Below are 18,529 nucleotides of genomic sequence, written 5' to 3'. Positions count from 1 at the left end.
AGAAGTCATCTATAAATGATACATAGTACACAGACTTACCCAGTGATGGAACCTTCATAGGTCCAAACACACCACTATGCATGAGCTCTAATATATGTTTCGCCCTCTTACCACGAGAGGGGAAACTCACCTGATTCTGCTTCCCATATACACAATTTTCACAGAAATCAAAATCAAAATAGCTATTGCTCATACCTTCTACCATACCTTTACCATGAAGTATTCGAAGGCCCTTCTCTCCAATATGTCCAAACCTTTGATGCCACAGCATGGTCTTCTCTCCAAAGACCACTATATTTTCTGCTCCACTTTCAGGAACCACATAACTGTTGCACCCATCAACAACCATGCTACCTTGCAACTTGTACAGAGTTCCAATCCAAACTCCCCACATCAATACTAGTGCTCCCTGAACCATTTTGTAGGTATCCTTATCGAACACTCTTTTTACACCTGCATCCTCCAACTTTCTTACAAAAATTAGATTTTTGGCCAATGCAGGAATATGTAGAACACCCAGAAGTGTTCTAAACCTTACACCTTGCAACTTCAACTTTACTTTTCCGTGACCAACGAATGTAGCCTTCCTATCATCCCCTAAGAAGACATCACCACCATCGTATTTCTAATACTCGTAGAACCACTCTCTATGGAGAGTGAAGTGAAAGGATGCACCTGAGTCAATCAACCATTCCTCATGATCTACATGTTTACTTGAAGAAGCCAAGTAAACATCCCCACCTTCGACTGAGGTGGTTTTCGCCTATGTAGAAGGAGCATCATCAGATCCCTTTCCTTTATCAGGAGCTTTAGATTTACAGTCCCTTTTGTAGTGCCCTTCCTTTCGGAATTTCCAATACACCACCTTTACGGGTTTTCCTGGAGATTTAGATCTCCCACTCAATGAATTATTTTCTTTTTGTTCTGGGACCATCCTCATACAAACAAGGCATCACCATTCTGGCTCTCCATATTTTTCTATCTCATCTCCTCCGTCAGCAAGGATGATACTATTTCATCAAACTATAAGGCAGTTTCATTGCTACCTATTGCAATAACCAGACTATCCCACGAATCTGGTAGAGAACACAACAAAATGATGCACTTATCTTCATCTAAAATTTTAATATCAATAGATGCTAACTGACTTACCATAGTATTAAATGCATTCAGATGCTCTATCACCGAGTCCCCATCTTTCATCCTCAGGTTATATAGCGTTTTTGCAGGAAAAGTTTATACCAGAGAGTTAGATTGGTACAAAGTCCCTAACCTGTCCCACAAAGCCTTCGTCATAGCTTCCCATAATACATTCATCAATACCGAATCTGAGACACACAATCGTATTGTGCTCTTTGCCTTCTGATCCAACTTCTTCCATTCTTCATCGGACACTCCCATTGGTTTAGTACCTATATCTACCATGACCCACTGATGTTTATCCTCCAACAGATCCTCCACTTGAGTTTCCACAACTCAAAACTCTGACCATTAAATTTCTCAATCTCTATCTTTCCACTGCTCGCCATCTTCTTTCACCACCAGAATCGATCTCTTAAATCTCCCACTGAACAAGATCCACCATAGGCTCGAGCAAAAGCCCTCAGCAATAAAGGCATCCCCTTGAAGCCAAAAAAGCTCTCATACAAAATGTAGGTTTTAACCCCGTACAAAAAGTACCTGCATTTGAATTCTAAAACACAGAAAATAAACAATGCGAGAGCATAACACATAAAACACATATACACAGAGATTTTCCCCTGGATCCCAAAACCGAGACTATCAACTTGATTTTTCATTATGTTCCCTTCAATACCATGGACTGAAAACCATCGCGTCGAAAACCATGGAACAAAAACCATCGCGTCCAAAAACATGTGCAAAAATCATGCACAAAACCATAGGTGGGTCCGCCCAACCTAACATAGGTACCAAAACAAAAATTTTATGGGGCGCTGCCTCGAACCCCATAGAGTGGGGCTACCTAAAACCCTCAAACTGTGACCCCCCTGCTACGCAATTGATGCAACAAAGGGGGAGCTCTGCCCCCCCTCTAACCCCCTGGTTAACTAGATGGGCTAGTCATGGAAAGAATATAACACAACCCAACACATTTAACTACAGTTGACCAAGGTTGAACATGTTGACTATAGTTAACAATGGTTGAGTATAGTTTACTATGTAAGACTAGAGTTGACTATAGTTTATAATGGTAAATGGTCATTCACCATAGTTGAGTATGGTTGACCATGTTTCTCATGTTTGAGAATGGTTGAATATAATTTTCTCTTGTAAACTTTTGTTGAATATGGTCAAAATTTAGTTAACAAGGGTTTACTCACCTAAGCATAACTCAATTGTAGATTTTGGAATGTTTTGTAAATCGAACGAACATAAGAAAAGTCAAATAGTTTACTTTGATCATGTCCATTATATTTTTGGAATATTTCAAAATATACAATCAACATAAGGATGCCCAAGATTACTATGGTCAACACAAGGACAATTATTGTTCTATATGGTTGATTTCAACCACATCTGACCATATTAATGACCTATCTATGGTTATTTGTGAAAGATTATAGTTTATTATCCTGACAAGGACTCCGAGCCCAAAGAAGAAGATGGAAACCCCATTATAGGTTTTCATGAAAGTTCTAACGTTGACGATAGTTTGCAGTATTATAAATTTTGCATGTTTTCTATGCCTAACAAATGAATTGTAGAACTCCAGCAAAAACTTGTAGAAACACACCCATGGCAAATGAATCTTTGCATGGATCTTCATAATGAGATCCAAAGTGCCATGACCGCATTGAATCATATAGAAGTAGATTCATTCAGTCATATGACAACTAAGAAAAAGGGAAAGGAACTAGCCCATTTGGTTCCATCCCATTGGCATCTAGATAAGTGTTCAATCCAACCTCATAGTCTTTTCAGTTACCACTGATGAGCCCAATTTTTGGTACAATTTGGGCTCATTTGGCCTACTTGTTTTGCTCAAACCATTCATTTTTTATTGCTTATGCATTCATTTCTTGGTTTATTCGTGTTGTTTGTAGGAAGAAGGGTAGGCATTCTATCTACGTGACTAATACATGATGATTTCAGGTTTTTGGCATTAAAAAGGGAGCAAAGACCACGAGAAAGGAGACAAGGAGACAATAAGGTGGCACTGCTGGTTTTTAGGAGAGGATGTCCAAAATCTTGGGGACCTTCCTCGTGATTCCCACCATAGCTCCGAGCTCCAACCAATCTCCCCACCGAGCTTAGAGGCAGCCAACTGTTCTACAGGAACAACAGTTACAACTGTCCTACAGGATCAGCAGTTTAACCTTCAGTTGGACAACCGAGCTCCACAAATCAAGGAAACTTGTTGGACTATCATTTTGCATAAATACTGAGGTTGTAGCCTTGGATAGGAGCTTTTTGAACTTTTGCATTACTCTTGTAATTTGGAAGTACGAGCTACAGCTCGGTGTTTGTTCCTTTTGTAAGCCAGTTTTGGCATGACATCTGATTTTTGGTTATGAATAAAGGCAGCCAGATTTTGATCTCATTCTGAGTTTCTAAGGGAGCTATAGCTCTCAGGTTAGGGCCCAACCTGAGAGCAATAGATCTCCTCGGTGTTGTAATGTTATTTGCATTTCGTTCCAGCACTTTGAGTCTTTACTTTGACATGCAATTCGAATTTACAGTCTGTTAATTTAGTCTTTTTCATGAGATTGAATAGGATTAGTTTATGGTGAATTTGCTTCCAGTTGCTTAGGTTAGAAGAGGATCGTTATAATTTATTGGAGCTCCAGAAAAAGGTTGTTAGAGCTCACTGCCATCTCTGCTTAGGGATTGGGGTGCAGTCCATAACCAACCACCAAAAAGAAACGCAGTTCTTCTCACGTTCATGCAAGCTGCAACAGTTACTTTAGTCGTAGATCCATCCATGCACTTTGGTTTTGATCTTCACTCCTCCATTCCACTTCCATGCACGAGTTTCCTTCACAATTGCACTGCTGTTCATTGGTTCAAAATAGCACAGTTAACATAAATTAAAGAGTTCTCGTTTTTGGGTGACATTCTTAGACAATTTGTTTCATCTACACTGCTCCACACCATTCCATTACCTTCCTCATCTTTTCAATCACACCTGAAGCCACTCAACCGACCTCTGCTGAGCTCGTTTACCTTCCAAGCTCTCCCATTACTCACATAGCTCCATTCACTTAACCTTTCGTTGATCCCATCCTTCCAGCCATCAACCACTACATGCACTCTTCCTCCATCTAACTTCTCTGCTCCTGAGCCATCACCAGTTCCATCTCCATCTCACCTATCCTCCCACACCACTCCAACACTTCACCATCTCCCAAAACTCCCACGGTCGAACATCCTGTAGAATTGCACAGACTTCCTGTAGAATCCCTGAGTTTCCTGTAAGATCCCCTGCAGACTTCCTGTAGAAGCCTGCAAACTCGGTTGCTGAGCATCCGAACGTGGTATACTTCCATGGACTGATGCTAGAGACCCTCAGGGACCTCCCCTAGCCATCCTGACCTTGCCCATCCTTTCCTTCCATTCAAACCGCTCCTGCACAACCAAACCCTAATCAAAAGCATCATCACAATAAATCCAACCACTTAATGAAAAAATACAAAAACATGTCTTTTCAGATGCAAGTAGTTTAGATGCATGTATTTCAGCTCACTGCAAGTAATGGCATTATTGGTAGTAGTTTCATTCACAGTCTTGCATTGTAAGGGCCTAGCTAGTCAAATTAGGGTTTACTAGGGTTTTCATGCTTTGATTGGCTTTCAGTTTCTTTCTGCAATTAGACTAGTCTCCTTTGAGTTAGCTTTCGTCCATCATTCATAAAGCTTCTTCTGTGAGCATATAGAAGTTGGCTTGAGCCCTAGCGGACTTGTGCCATCTGACCAAGTGACAGCTGCGACAAGAGCTAGTACTTGTGCATACAACACCGTCGCTTCCAAGTTTGTACGAACTACCGGGTTGATAAAATTAGAGATAGGAAGCTCCAGGAGTTGTGGCATTATTGCTACAATACTGGAGCCCACCATCTTTTTGGCGCCATTGCCGGGGAAGCGTTAGAGTATTAGTAATTGTTACTTTTCTTCTACTTTCTTACTCTTCCATCTGAAGCTATGGCTGACAATAGAAGAGAAGATGAGAGAATAGAAGGTGCCTTCCCCATCCGAGAGACCAATGGAGAAATGAAAATGAAGAACATTAGCCCCTCCGCCTTACCTCACTTCCATGGGCTGACTACTGAAGATCCGGATACCTTCCTATTTGAGTTTGCTGTCCTTTGTAGAACCTATGACTACACTGAAGATGAGCAAAAGCTGAAACTTTTCCCTTCCACTCTTAAGGATGCAACATTACGCTGGTTCATGGGCTTACCTGGGAATAGTATCACCACTTGGGCTCAGATGCAGCAAGCTTTCAATACCAAGTACCGGGATTACTGTAGGTCCAAGGAAACAAAGGGGGAGATCTTTCAGATGACCATGGGAAATGATGAGTCCTTAGAGGATTATGAGGAGAGGTTCCAACTAAGCTATAAGCGGGCCAAGTGCACACTTGAACCTGAATCCCTCAAGTTGGTCCTGCTCCGAGGAGTCCCTGAAGACCTCTTAGATACCCTTCACATGTTATCTGGGGGGGACATTTACCAACTTCCTTATGAGGACATCAAGACTGTGTTTAGAAACCACTCCAGGGCAGCTCGGAAACGAGGTAGAGGAAACCACCCCTCAACTAGTGTCGCTTTCTCCAAACATGAGCTTGCAAATCAATTAGAAGATCTTAAGAGTGAGGTGAGACAGACCATTTCCATGCAGCTTGACACATTCAGGATTCAGCAAAAGAAAGAAGAAGCTGAGAGAACCTTGGCTGTCTTCTGCCCTAGGTGCACAAGGAGACACCCTAAGAATGAATGTCCATTGCATTCGGTTGAAGTGTGTTTCGTTTGTGAGGAGGACCATCCCACAAATCAGTGTCCAACCTTACCTGGGTTTAAAGCCATGTACCAAGGGACAGAAGCTCCCACTGAACCTCTCTATTACCTCAACCAAAAGAGGCCACAAGGATCTAGATCGTATCAGCAGGGGATGCAAGGGGCATCTCAAGCTTATTACAGCCCCAACCAATCGACTCCTATGCCTTCCTGGGGTCCCCCTGCTCATCCTTCATGGTCCATGCCTCCTCCATGGTCTTATCCACCTCAGTACCCCACTCAACCTACTTCTCATTCATATCACTCACATGCCCAGCCACAACCTCAATGGAATGCACCTCAGTCGGGGTGGAGGCCCCAATACAACACTCCTCCTGCCATCTTGTCTCCACCACCAGTTCAACCTCAGCCATTACCTCCTGCTCCTCCAAGGCAACCTCAAATGCCTGCTCAACCGAACCCGAACCCCAACAATAGACAGGCCCAGTAGGTATACACTGGGGAAACCTCATGCCCTACCTATGCTGTGGAGATCCAGTAGATCAATCTTCGATCTGGAAAGATTCTACCAGATCGCCAACCTCCTCCCCCAGAGGATGAGGAAGATAAACAAGAAAGTGAACCGAAGGTTATTCCACCCTTTCCTGAGAGACTAACAGCCACCACACAACCCAACCCAGAGGAGGATGAGCTTCTGGGTGAGCTCAAGCAGTTGTGTGTAAAAATACCACTTCTCCAAGCCATCAAGGATGTGCCAATATACAACAAACTGGTTAAGGAGAAGTGTTTCAAACACCCAGGCAGACGGAAGAAAGATGCTTCAACTATCAATGTCATAGGACAACTGTCTGGCCTTATGTTAGGACAAGTCATCTGCCCAAAGTACCTCGATCCTGGAATTCCTGTAGTAGATGTTCACATCAATGGCACCATTATACCTCACACCTTGATTGATCTAGGGGCTGCCATTAATGTGATGACCAGGGATACCATGCTTAAGCTTAATATTCAGGGTTCCTTGAGGAAGACCTCGATAGTACTGCAATTAGCAGATCGCTCCACAGTGACTCCCGAAGGGATTGTGGAGGATGTCTTGGTCTCTATTGACTCTTGGGAATACCCTGCAGACTTCCTGGTTCTGCAACCAAAGGCCAAGCTTACTGGATATCCTCTCATTTTGGGAAGGCCTTGGCTAGCTACTGCAGATGCTTACATAAGTTGTCGTGCAGGAAACATGACCATCAAAAATGGTCCCATGTCCAAGCAGCTAGTCCTATACCCTCCTGCCCAACCCTCCTTAGAGCATGACTTACCACTCTGGTTGGAAGAAGGAGAGGAAGACGAGGTGTACTCAGCACCTCTGTGCACCTTAGATACCACTAGAAGAGACCCCCCAACCGAGGATGACTTGATCGAGACCTTGATCCAGAATCCACCTTCCAGTGCACTACCCTTAGAGAAATTGGTGGAGGATGCCCAAGCCAGCACCTTAGTGGATCTTTGTACAACCAACCCTGTTACTCCCAGAGTCAAGAATGTGGAGTTCGGCCCTGAGAAAGCATTGAAGATCAGCTCCTCCCTATCTCCTTCCCAGGAAAAGGAGCTGTGTAGTCTGTTGGCCAACCACCTAGATGCTTTTTCTTGGAGCTATAAGGAAATGAAAGGAGTCCATCCTTCGGTCTATACCCATCATATATACATCAAAGAGGATTGTAAACGGGTTAGGCAACCTCAGAGGAGAATGAATCCAGCCCTTAAGGACATTGTCAAGGAATAATTGCAAAAACTGTTGGATGCCGGGTTCATCTACCCCATATCAGATAGTGAATGGGTGTCCCCTCTAGTGTTGGTTCCCAAGAAAAATGGGAAATGGAGAATCTGTGTGGACTACCGAGAACTGAACAAAGCTACCAAGAAGGACCATTTCCCTCTACCTTTCATAGATCAAGTGTTGGATGGACTGGCAGGAAAGAAGTTCTTCTCTTTCCTGGATGGGTTTAGCGGGTACAACCAAATCCAAATCAGCCCGGAAGACCAAGATAAGACCACCTTCACTTGTCCTTGGGGTACCTTTGCCTATCGAGTCCTTCCCTTTGGGCTATGCAATGCTCCTGCTACCTTCCAGAGAGCTGTCTTGATCATCTTCTCGGAGCTGGTCCATGATGCGATAGAAATCTATATGGATGAATTTACTCCTTATGGGGCCAACTTCCAGGAAGCATTTTCCAACCTGGGAAAAGTCCTAACCAAATGCACCGAGATGAACTTGTCCCTTAGCCCTGAAAAATGTGAATTCCTCATGACTGAAGGGACCGTGCTAGGCCATACCATTTCTTGCCAAGGGTTGCAGGTGGATCCTAACAAAATTGCTCTCATCAAGAGGGTTCCACCTCCTCAAAAGGTAAGGGATGTCCGGAGTTTCTTGGGATTAGTAGGATACTACCGGAGATTCATTAAAGATTTCAACAAGCTAGCCTCGCCATTGTTTGGCTTGTTGGCAAAAGATGTGGAGTTTAATTGGACTGACGATTGTCAGAGGGCTTTAAATGAATTGAAGGACAAGTTGGTGTCAGCCCCAATCCTGAGAGATCCAAACTGGGCCCTACCTTTCCACATCCACACTGATGCCTCAAACAAAGCCATAGGTGCAGCTTTAGGACAAGTTGAGCAAAAACTTCCATATGCCATTTACTTTGTTAGCAAAAACTTGTCCAAAGTTGAGCTGAATTACACTGTAACCGAGAAAGAATTCTTGGCTGTGGTCCATGCACTGAACAAGTTTCGACATTATATTACTGGTTACCAGACCTTTGTACATACTGACCATGCTGCAATTAGATATTTAATGAATAAACCAGATGTGAATGCTCGTATTATTAGATGGTTACTTTTATTGCAGCAGTTTGATTTAACCATTGTTGACAAACCAGGTAGAGAAAATGTTGTTGCTGACTTTTTGTCTAGATTGGATTTGTCTGCAGATGAGGATGGAACAGTGGATGACCAGATGCCCGATGAACATCTGTTTGCTATTTCAGTACTCTCTCCATGGTTTGCTGATATAGCAAACTATCTTGTTTCAGCACAGTTCCCTCCACACCTATCTTCCAGAGAGAAGAGCAGAATCATCAGAAAAAGTGCCTCATTTACTTGGATCGGGGGCAATCTGTTCAAGCTTGGCCCCGATCAGATCTTAAGGCGTTGTGTAAGGGAGGAGGAAGTCTTTGATATCCTCCTCACTTGTCATGATGGGCCTTGTGGAGGACATTTTGCAGCAAAGAGAACTGACTTCAAAATCCTGCAGGCGGGCTACTATTGGCCCACACTTCATCAAGATGTCAGAAGATATGTCAGTCAGTGTGACCAATGCCAAAGAATGGGGAAACCGACCCAAAGGGATGAGATGCCTCTCCAACCTCAAGTGACTCTCGAGACATTTGAGAAGTGGGGCATGGACTTTGTGGGCCCAATCAACCCCTCTTCGAGGCAAAGGACTTACATCATTGTGTGTAATTACTATTTGACAAAGTGGGCAGAGACCAAAGCAATCAAAGCAGCAACAGAAGAAAAGGTGGCCGAGTTCCTAAGAGAAAACATCTTCTATAAGTTTGGCTGTCCAAGAGAGCTGGTCACCGATCAAGGGAGCCAGTTCACCTCCAACCTGGTTGAAGATCTACTAGCTCATCACAAGATCAAGCATAGGACTTCCACCCCTTATCACCCTGAAGCAAATGGGCAGGTGGAAGTCACCAATAAAGCATTAGAAGGGATCTTGACTAAGGTGGTGAGCAGCAGCAGAAAGGACTGGGCAGATCACCTAGTTGAAGCCACATGGGCTTACAACACCACTTGGAAGACCACCACCAGCTTCACACCGTATGAGCTGGTCTATGGGAAGAAAGCTTTGTTGTCCATTGAGTTTGAGTACAACACTTTGAGGATGGCAGCTCAGCTAGACCTATATCTCAGCCATGCACAACAATAAAGGCTACTGTAGCTGAATGGCCTGGATGAGCACCGAATGTAGGCCCTCCTTCACTCAGAAGTGGTTCAACTTCAGAGAAAGGTGTGGCATGACCAACATCTCCATGACAAGCAATTTCAGCCGGGAGATTGGGCTTTGTTGTATGACTCCAGATACAAAGATTTCAAGGGGAAGCTGAGAACCAGATGGCTAGGACCATATGCAGTGGAGAAATGCCATGACAATGGATCTGTCCTCATTCGAACCATTGATGAGGAATCCATTCCCATGCTTGTCAATGGGCATCGATTGAAGATCTACAGGAGACCTCTCTCAAGACAAGAGTTCATCAAAACTATGGAGAAATCTGTATTGGTCCTAGAGAGGGGTTCTGCCTCTGCTTCTGGCATACCCTGAGGGATATGAAAAAAAAAAGAAAAAGAAAAAAAAAGGAAAAAAATAATAAAGATCCTTGGGTGAAAACCTCTCTGAGGTGCCCAAGGCAGGTGGTAGGGGTGAAAACCTCATTGAGGCGCCCCTATTGTCTTTCAAAAAAAAAAAAAAAAAAAGGAAAAGGTTTGAAAAAGATCCTTGAGTGAAAACCTCTCTGAGGCGCTCAGGGCAGATGGCACGGGTGAAAACCTCTTTGAGGCGCCCCTGTTATCTTTCAAAAAAAAAGAAAAAAAACAATAAGCAAAATATGGTAAAATTGCATGCAGGTTGCAGATGTTCTATGGAGGAGAGGAAGCCCTTCAACTCAAAGCCAAGGGTCCTTATCATGCTGTCAAGAGACCTCACCAGCACCTCCTCCAAAGGTACCCATGTTTTTTCAAGGTATGTGCAATTTTATCATGGTTTCAGTCTTTCTACAGGAAGATGCAGTCTTTCTACAGGAAGGCGCGGATTTTCTACAGGAAAGTACAGACTTTCTACAGGAAGGCCGAACTTTCTACAGGAAGCTCTGTGTTCTACAAGAAACTTCCTGTAGAAGTTTGGGACGGCCCAGAATTCATCTTAAAAGGAGATTTAGCGACTACGGATTGGTTTGGATGCATGCAAGCCTCTGTTGGCACCCTTGCACATTGTTGTCCCCTTTCTCCACCATCCTTATCGACATGCAACCAAGTTCCCTGCACCAACAAAGCAGATCGATGAGTTCTCACGGGAAAAGCCATTTTCGAAGATAAACAAATGCTGAGATCTCATTCCACAGGCATCAGAAGCTCCGGGAACGTGATCAAAAGGCCAGATCCTCCGTCGTGCAGCATGCACCCAAGGAGGCAGAACTGTTACAAGACACCTCACGAGAATCCTGTAACAGTTCAACCTGCTAGAGTGGATACCATTCGCAGCACCGCCATCTGAAATGAAACGCGGGCGCATGCAACCAAAACGTCCACTCCATCGTCGGCAGCCTGTAACCACGAGCCTCCGGGTCTGTGTAAGTCACATGCAGCAGGTAGACCCACTCACCATCGTCCAAAGACTGGAAAAATCATGTGCAGCCACGCAGGTAAGTGTCTCGACCCTTCCTTCCATCAAATCGCATGAATTTTACTTTGAATTGTTTGCACAGCGTAAAAGTGAATGGTTGAGCGGCCGTATGGCCAGTCGACTGGCCACGTCGGCTAGTTATGGTGTAATTGGATGTTTGGGTGGCATCCACGACAAAGAGAATGAGCGGCACGCACGTGAGAACACTCCCATCGGAAACAATGAGTTTAGCAGAAAAAGGCGGCGACAGATCTGTGGGAATGGATGCAGCAGCAAGTGAATACGCAGGCGAATGATGGATGACGTCACTCAACGGTCCGGCGGGGACAGCTCACCCCCCGCGCCATGGATTGCGCCGATTCAAAATCTAATCGGCTAGATCATGCGCATGCATTTATCAACCACCACTTCAAACTCGGGTGGCTATTCTGATCTCCTCTGCACTTTGATACACCGAGCTATTGGCTACCAGAACACCGGTGAAGCACACCTCGCGCGCAGGCCAACTACAGTCCTCCCTGAAAATTTCGCACTGTTCCTACAGGAACACAGTTTCTACAGGAACGTAGTCTCTACAGGAACGCAGTCTCTACAGGAACGCAGTCTTCTACAGGGAAGCGGGTGCCTCACGAAAAAAGGTGGCCAATCAAAGAGGTAACCCTGAACTCTTCATGCAACTGGTTAGTAAGAGTCGCAAGACCATCGTCCACAGTCTGGTCATAAAGATATCGGTGAAATTGTTGTTTGTTGTGCCTATGCTGTCATTCTACAGGATGTCAGTATAAGTGGACTGTGTTGAATTTTGTGGATTATGTGCATGCTCTGTCTTAATAGACCAAATCTCTTTCGCATTTGCCACCTTTAATTAAAATAACTGTGTTCATCATGCCAGGTGGGTTTATAAGACGGGAACCCACTGATTCAACCAAATTAATGGAAAACCCGGTAGTGGTAGAGCTCTTCACCAGAGCACAATGGATGTCTTTTTGTGATAAGCTGCAAGGTTACGATGATGAAGTGGCCGAAGAATTCTTGCAGGCTCTGAAGCCGAAATCCCAGACACTGGCCACAGTAAACTTCAGAGGTCTAAGCCTCAAGCTCACCCCGGAACATATCAGTCGGATCACATAACTTCCTATGGGTTTGCCGTGGGATAAGGAAGAAAGAAAGCTGAGCCAGCAGGCAAAGAAAGAATTCTTTCCACCTGAGGAAGAATTCTCGGAGGACAAAAATGGGGTGCGAAGAACGAGCCTGTTGCCACCATGGAATGAAGTCAGTTTGCAAATCATGAAATATATCACTTGTGAAGGTCGTTTTAGCATCGTGTATGCATATCACTTTCGGCTGCTCACTGAATTGAGGCACCGAATTGATCTTCCTGTAGAACAAAAACTGAGCATCCCTTATTTCCTATTGTAGTCTCTAATGGAGTGTGCCACAAAGCTAAAAGAGGGCATACCAGATCAGATAGCCCACCATGGGTTGATCAAGCTTCTTGTGGAGGATGCGCTGCATGCATATAAGGTCCCCCTCTCATGGGAATCCTTCCGGAATTTAACAAAAGATGGAGACATTAAAATGTTGATCGAAGAAACGGGTTCCTCCAGCGGTGAGGAACAAGAAGCAGTGGCCAAGGGACAGAGAGAAGAAGGCCAGAAGACCCCGACCACAGTACAGAAGAAAGAACAAAGGAAGAAGCATGAGGAAAAGGAGGACAAAGAAAAAGGTGGCACACCTATCTTGTCAGCAAGGGAAAAGAGGATGAAGAGTAGAATGGACAAAGCTGAGGTGGTCCACGTCAGCCCAAGTACCTCAAAAACACCTGCAACCAAAGCAAAAAGCAAAACTCAGGCAGGCAAGCAAGCAGAGGTGGAGACACCTGTGTCTACAGGAAAGCAGAAACAGGCTTCTACAGGAAGCCTGAAAACAAAAACAAAGGCTTCTACAGGAAGCCCAAAAATCATTGAGAAACAGGCTTCTACAGGAAGCCCAAAAACAGAGACAAAGGCTTCTACAGGAAGCCCGAAATTGTAGAAACAGGCTTCTACAGGAAGCCCGAAGACAGAGACAAGGGCTTCTACAGGAAGCCCGAAATTGGAAAAATGGGCTTCTACAGTAAGCCCGAAAGTCATTGAGAAACAGGCTCCTACAGGAAGCCTGAAGACAGAGAAAGGACCTTCTACGGGAAGCCCGAAGATTACCAAAGCAGGGGCTTCTACAGGAAGCCCGGGAGTGGCTAAAGCCGGGTCTTCTACAGGAAGCCCAAAATCGGGAAAGAAAGAATCTTCTACAGGAGGCCCGAAAGTGGGCAAAGCAGGGTCTTCTATAGGAAGCCCGAAATCTGAAAAGGAGGGGCCCTCTACAAGGAGCTCTAAGAGAGCAAAACGAAAGAAAGAGAAGGCTGGTATTCTCGAAAAGGAGGCAGCAGCGGTGCTGGCTGCCCTCAGTACACCTCCAAAGCCGGAGGAGAAGAGAGAGAGGGAGACCCCTCTACCATCTGAAGCCAGGAGAAGCAAGAGGATAACCACAGGCAAGCCATAGCCTCCACCCGGCAGCCAAACCATTTTAGGGGATGTCCCTACTTCACCCAGTGAAAGAACCCCCTCAAAAACATCAGCCACCCCCGAGAAGGGAAGCCCAAAAATAACTTCCTGGACACGAAAAATAGGCCAGTCGCCTTCCGAAGCCCGGCTCAAGCAAATAGGAAAGGGGGAAGAAGCACCACCTTCATCACCACCAGGGGCAGCACAGGCAGGGCCACCAAAAACAGGAAAGGAAGAAGCGCCACCCTCGGCAGAAAAGGCAGGGCCGCCAAAAACAGGAAAGGAAAAGCATGCTCCGGGCTCTAGTTCTCAGCCAAAGACGAGGAGCCAGAGCAAAGTTGCTCAAGGATGAGCAAATAGTTTAGCTGGGGGGTGATGATGAGCCCCAATTTTTGGTACAATTTGGGCTCATTTGGCCTACTTGTTCTGCTCAAACCATTCATTTTTTATTGCTTATGCATTCATTTCTTGATTTATTCATGTTGTTTGTAGGAAGAAGGGTAGGCATTCTATCTACGTGACTAATACATGATGATTTCAGGTTTTTGGCATTGAAAAGGGAGCAAAGACCACGAGAAAGGAGACAAGGAGACAATAAGGTGGCACTGCTGGTTTTTAGGAGAGGATGTCCACAGTCTTGGGGACCTTCCTCGTGATTCCCACCATAGCTCCGAGCTCCAACCAATCTCCCCACCGAGTGTAGAGGCAGCCAACTATTCTACAGGAACAGCAGTTACAACTGTCCTACAGGATCAGCAGTTTAACCTTCAGTTGGACAGCCGAGCTCCACAAATCAAGGAAACCTGTTGGACTATCATTTTGCATAAATACTGAGGCCGTAGCCTTGGATAGGAGCTTTTTGAACTTTTGCATTAACTCTTGTAATTTGGAAGTACGAGCTACAGCTCAGTGTTTGTTCCTTTTGTAAGCCAGTTTTGGCATGACATCTGATTTTTGGTTATGAATAAAGGCAGGCAGATTTTGATCTCATTCTGAGTTTCTAAGGGAGCTATAGCTCTCAGGTTAGGGCCCAACCTGAGAGCAATAGATCTCCTCAGTGTTGTAATGTTATTTGCATTTCGTTCCAACACTTTGAGTCTTTACTTTGACATGCAATTCGAATTTATAGTCTGTTAATTTAGTCTTTTTCATGAGATTGAATAGGATTAGTTTATTGTGAATTTGCTTCCAGTTGCTTAGGTTAGAAGAGGATCGTTATAATTTATTGGAGCTCCAGAAAAAGGTTGTTAGAGCTCACTGCCATCTCTGCTTAGGGATTGGGGTGCAGTCCATAACCAACCACCAAAAAGAAACGCAGTTCTTCTCACGTTCATGCAAGCTGCAACAGTTACTTTAGTCGTAGATCCATCCATGCACTTTGGTTTTGATCTTCACTCCTCCATTCCACTTCCATGCACGAGTTTCCTTCACAATTGCACTGCTGTTCATTGGTTCAAAATAGCACAGTTAACATAGATTAAAGAGTTCTCGTTTTTGGTGACATTCTTAGACAATTTGTTTCATCTACACTGCTCCACACCATTCCATTACCTTCCTCGTCTTTTCAATCACACCTGAAGCCACTCAACCGACCTCTGCTGAGCTCGTTTACCTTCCAAGCTCTCCCATTACTCACATAGCTCCATTCACTTAACCTTTCGTTGATCCCATCCTTCCAGCCATCAACCACTGCATGCACTCTTCCTCCATCTGACTTCTCTGCTCCTGAGCCATCACCAGTTCCATCTCCATCTCACCTATCCTCCCACACCACTCCAACACTTCACCATCTCCCAAAACTCCCACGGTCGAACATCCTGTAGAATTGCACAGACTTCCTGTAGAATCCCTGAGTTTCCTGTAAGATCCCCTGCAGACTTCCTGTAGAAGCCTGCAAACTCGGTTGCTGAGCATCCGAACGTGGTATACTTCTGTGGACTGATGCTAGAGACCCTCAGGGACCTCCCCTAGCCATCCTGACCTTGCCCATGCTTTCCTTCCATTCAAACCGCTCCTGCACAACCAAACCCTAATCAAAAGCATCATCACAATAAATCCAACCACTTAATGAAAAAATACAAAAACATGTCTTTTCAGATGCAAGTAGTTTAGATGCATGTATTTCAGCTCACTGCAAGTAATGGCATTATTGGTAGTAGTTTCATTCACAGTCTTGCATTGTAAGGGCCTAGCTAGTCAAATTAGGGTTTACTAGGGTTTTCATGCTTTGATTGGCTTTCAGTTTCTTTCTGCAATTAGACTAGTCTCCTTTGAGTTAGCTTTCGTCCATCATTCATAAAGATTCTTCTGTGAGCATATAGAAGTTGGCTTGAGCCCTAGCGGACTTGTGCCAGCTGACCAAGTGACAGCTGCGACAAGAGCTAGTACTTGTGCATACAGCGTCGTCGCTTCCAAGTTTGTACGAACTACCGGGTTGATAAAATTAGAGATAGGAAGCTCCAGGAGTTGTGGAATTATTGCTACAATACTGGAGCCCACTAACCACCACAAGTTCAGACAACCTTCAGAGAAAAGGTTGCAGAGATGGTCCATAACTATTCCTCAAGCTCTATGCCCTGAGGCAGCGAGCTTGTTACAAAACACAAGGGTCAACATCAGCAGTGTCTAGCCTGCAATCAACTGATACAGAAGTTGAGCCAGGTTTCTCAACCCGACTGACCTCACATCCTAATGTTTTCTCTGCTTCCTAGAGAATAAACCTCCAAAACTATCAAGGTCTCTACAAGATAAAAATCGTATGTTCCTGGCAGGAATTTACCTTACGTTTCCTTCCGACTATTTGATTTTGATGGTCAAAAGAAAAGAGAATTCGTGCCTTATCCCATAATATTAGCATCTACTGCATTAGGTACTACCAAAACACAACTTCATTATGAAAATATACAGCTTGACCTCGAATCAAAGAACATAGATGATTTTCACAGAGACATCCTCAAGGTCAAACAAGAAGTCTTTGAAGAAAAAAGAAGTTTGTGAGAAACTACTAGCAAGACTCGAATTGCTAAACCACAAAGTTGTTGATATCTCAGTCCTAGGAGCTACCTATGCAAAGTTAGAACAACGACTGACACCAATTTCTCCATTTTGTCTATCCAAACTCCAATCATCAAAAAATTAGGAGCTAAGGTACCCACACCATATTATTCGGTGTTAGATAAACCCACCAAATCTGTTATGTTTACAGATGACCCTAAACAAAAGCTAAAACAAACCTATAGTTTTAATGTGGCTAGTCATGAACTACCTACTTGGAATTTTGGAATCCAAACAACAAAAGAGAAGGCAACATAGGAATTGGCTGGAGAAATCGATGAAACCAATTCAACAGTCCCATCTTTCTTGCAACAGGTGCAAGAAAAGGGTCTTGCTCTCACAACGACCCAAGTCAAATAGTTCCTATTTTATATCAAACAGGTACCAGGAGACCCCCCTCCAAGGATTACCCAAGGTGAAACAGACCAGTTTCAGTCATAACAGCTGGTGTTTCTGCCATGTTAGCATCCATTCAGGCCATGCTACAGGAACCTATGTTTTTTCCCAATTGTTAACCCAAACATGAAATGGAGAATGCCATTAATCTCCTCAATAGATTGAAAATGAATAAACAATTGGATGACCCTACCCTTTCTCCCTGCGATATAGCTTAACTGATCATCAATGGATTTGTTGGCCTTTCCCATACCTAGTGGCATTATGCCTCTAAAGAAGGTAAAGAAGCCATCCTTAGTCACGTCAATCATGTGGTTCAGTTACTTGTTTCCCTTTGTGCACAATTTGTCGTCCTTGTAGTTGATGAAGACCATGATCATTATAGTGAAATATTCATGTCTAACTAGTTAGGAAATATTCGTCTTATAGAAGCATACTTCTGCCAAATGCAGGATTGGATCATTCGATCTAAGTCCTACTCAAATGTTGCATACCTTAAACAATATATCCAGAGTATGCATGTTGTTATCCCCAAAGCCATCAAAAAATATTTCAAGGAGAAACATTTATCCTTAGATTCCATGATCTTAGCAATGGTGCATGGCCACATAAATAAAGTCATCGAGGAACACTATTTAGCCAAATGTGTTGTGACTGACTTAAGGAGTACAATAATATCTTTTCCAATAAGGTTTGCAGGAGAGTTGGCCAAATTTCAAACTGGGGGAAGGGACCGTTTAACCGTGATCCCAAATGCTCTTGCAAATCTAGAGATCATCTCAAGAAGCATTGGTTGCCATAGAGTAAGTTTCATCCAAAAGCTTACAAGAAGCCATTTCATCCTGGAAGGAAGCCCTTCCAAAAGAAAAGGTCATTCCTAAGACATCACAAGACACTGTCAAAATCAGTTTGATGTTACATCTTTAACAAGGAATCTCATTGGGAAAATGAATGCCCCCAGAAAGCTCATAAGCCCAATCTTACAGCCTTATTTCAAGACACACTAGAACCAACCATGTGGGATCTATTCTATTGTGATCTTGATGACGAACCAAAGTGAGAAATATACTATCCTGACAGTGACTCTCAGCTCAAATAAGAAGA

Source organism: Pinus tabuliformis, chromosome 1_1 (genome assembly GCF_031772625.1).
Source record: "Pinus tabuliformis cultivar Carrire ecotype Pingquan chromosome 1_1, CPIR1, whole genome shotgun sequence".
In the NCBI taxonomy this organism is placed as follows: Eukaryota; Viridiplantae; Streptophyta; class Pinopsida; order Pinales; family Pinaceae; genus Pinus; species Pinus tabuliformis.
Note: the sequence above shows the minus strand (reverse complement) of the source record.